Here is a 3,345-nt window from a genome sequence, read left to right on the forward strand (position 1 = left end):
ATCAAAAACGGGGCTCGGGGGGGAGGGAAGGGAGGGAAATGCATGAGACTATGGTGGTGGCACACGGGTGGTTTGGTGATGGGAAACCCGTGGGGATTACAATCAAGATGGAAAAAAAAAATGTGCAAAATGATGTAAAAATAAACTTTTGTAATAATTAAATAAAAAAAAAAGAATACCCTAGTCCTACAACCTTGAAACTTTTACTTCTAAAAAAAAAAAACTTTTGACAAATATTATAACAGTATGAAAAACTGACATTTGTAGAGCCATTTTTAAATGGAGCCAGGCTCTTACATAAGAGGCCTACAGCCTACATGCCCCTGCCATGTCTTTAGAGATCCCTTAGAAATTCCAGAACATTTTATAAGTACTCAACACCAATATTGATGAGTAGTAAAAAATAACCTTCTCTGTAATGCAATTAAGAGTTTAGGGTGAAGATAATGTTCATCTGCAAGTGAGGAAGGCAGACATTAATCTCCTGGAAGGTAGGAGAACTCACTAAAGGTCAGGTAGAATGTGTGATACAGAATCCATGCCCTTCAAGAATGTTTACTGGTTCTTGAACAGAGAAAAGGGCATGAAGGATAGAAAATGTACCATGTACCCAAGCCCTAGTCAATGGTCTGGACAAGTTGCATGAAGACCTGGAGCTACTGAAGATCAAGGTACAGAGAAAAGACTGTACCTTTCTCTTGTACTTCTGCAGCATTCACGTCCAAGGGTAGAACACCAAGACCAGAGGCCACACTGTTGGTGTGTACAGAAGAAATAAATGTGTAGGCCTTATCTGTTAATAAATAGTTTATACACCATAGAAACAAAGGGAGTTGAAAAGGGAGGGAAGGATAACCAGAAAAAGAAAATAAAAAATGATGTCAGGAGTCATTACAGAGAAACTACATTTATTGGTCTCATTTGAAATGAGGCAGTCTGTCCTAAGGACAAAGGCAAAGGTTTTTCTGTGAAGAAAAGAGGAAGGTGAGGTTAAGTGCTTAAAGAAAACAACTGATATAATGGTTAGCTTAAGATATGCTTTTGTATAATTAGTTAATTATCATTCATGCTTAAGCAAAACAACTCATAAACTTCATTCTTCATGATCTGAGTGACTTCACAAACAACTGTTTTATTGATGATTTCTTAAAACAACTGTTTCTAGGCCTTCCCTGGTGGCGCAGTGGGTTAAAGCGCAGCACTAAGAAGCTAAAAGCCACTTCAGCATGAGTTTGATCCCCTCCCTGGAGGTGATCCACAAGGCGCGGCAGACCTCTCCTGACCTGCCCGCTGCTCCCTTCAGCAGTGTATTTCAGTAAATCTTCCTGTCTCTCCCCACTCTGTCTCTGGTGAATCCTTTTATCCTCCGTACCTCTGTATGTATGAAAAAAAGTATACTTGACTCTTATTATTATTAAAGTACCATTATTTTACATCCTTTCTGTGTTTTGATAGAATAGGATTCCCTGGACCTGCCAGATGTAGTCACCACAGCCCACCCACCGCCAAAGCATCCATAGTCTTCCACTTCAGTCCACTGTGTTCTCCCCAGCTTTTGCCAATTTTCACTCCTATTTTTTTCCGTCTCCCACTGAAAATCAAAGATCTATGATACTAATCTTTTTTTGAGCAATCTTCTATGGCTTGCAAGGAATTTCTGTCTTAGATTAAAGTGGTGCTAGAGTTAAACTATTGATACATATGTCCATTTCCCTTATGATAAAATACGCCTCCCAAATAATAGCATTATCATTAAAACCAATGAATAAAAGATAAGAAAAACTTGTTATTGTAGTCATTTGAATTTTTGATAATGCCAATTATTTTATTAAAATAATAATTACAGTAGTAATAGTAAGGAAATTGATGTTCTTTTTTTTTTAAGATTTATTTATTCATATAGAACTGGGGTTCAAGCGAGAGGCTTCACCAGAGTGGGGAGCAGAACAGGCAGACTGACAAAGTACACTACTGAGGGGAACAGCGGGCATGCTAGGAGAGGTCTGCTGCACCATGTGGGTCACCTACAAGGATAGGGTTCAAACTCACACTGAAGTGGCTGTGGACAGCTTGCAGTGCTGTGCCTCAACCCGCTGTATTTTGAATAAAGAAGTTGATGTTCTTTATTCAAAAGAACAGTCCTGGATTGGGGCAGTACAGGGCCTCTCAAGGAGTGAATCACTATTCTCCAAGTATTAGGGGAAAGAGTGAGTTGTACTGTGCTTTAGAAAAGGCAGTGTGAAAACAGGACACCCCAGTGTGAACTGGGTTGTCTGTTTGTGGGTCCTCCCCTGCACGATTAACATTCAGTTGTACTGTGGACACACACAAAAAGGTTCGATAATGGGTTTATTTACAAGGAGAAAAGTAAAGGAACAACCCAGGAAATGAGAGAGAAATACAAGTTAACTAGAATATCCTACCAGTTCTGCTGACTTGAACTCCAATAGCACACTGAAAACTGATCAAGAGCCAAATGACCAGCCGCAAACTACCAGGCCAAGAGAGCCCCAGAACCCACATGTTCGGTTTTATCCCAACTTGGCTGCTCAGCTCCACCCTCAAGTCCCAACATGCTTCTCATTGGTATTGATGGGATTTGTAGTTCCAGTATCTGATATGGGGGTAGAGTCCATGAAACCTATATCTGTTACACTAACAGATCAGTATTCCCTTATAAGTTAACATGTTCTACTTTCTAGGGTAAGGTAAGTGAACTAAATCTAAGCTGGAGAATTGTTATTAGTGTATCTTAGATTTTTTGACAAGTATTTAGAGGACTGACTTAAGTTTAGATTTTGTCCCCAACCAGGAACTGGGGACTTGGTTTTGTGATCCTGACATACAAATTAACCTTAACAGTACCAAGTGGGTAGGAAACCAAATGTAGCCATTGAAGAAATGTATACTGGAGAGATCTTTAATTCCCTACCTCTACGTGGTTACTATACCTAAGTCCTTAGTGTACTGTTTTTTTTTTATTATTATTATATCTTTTATTTTTTTTACATCATTCTTCATTTTGTGCATTTTCCCTCTCAGTTTTAATCAATCCCCACGGGCTTATTGTACAGCTTACTTTCTGACATTTAATTATGAACAAATATCAAGGCTATATAAAAATATTGCATGCAATGGTAGTATTTTTGAAATGAATGCTTTATAGAAATGGTAAATAATTAGGTCATTATCACACCATTTTTTTTTTTAAAGATTTATTTATTTTGTGCATACAGAACTGGGGTACAGGCCAGAGGCTCAGGGCGGTGAGAGGTTTCACCAGAGACAGAGTGGGGAGCAGAACAGGCAGATCAACGAAGTACACTGCTGAGGGGAGCAGCAGGC

The sequence above is a fragment of the Condylura cristata genome, unplaced genomic scaffold (assembly GCF_000260355.1).
Source record: "Condylura cristata isolate star-nosed mole 26May11 unplaced genomic scaffold, ConCri1.0 scaffold00023, whole genome shotgun sequence".
In the NCBI taxonomy this organism is placed as follows: Eukaryota; Metazoa; Chordata; class Mammalia; order Eulipotyphla; family Talpidae; genus Condylura; species Condylura cristata.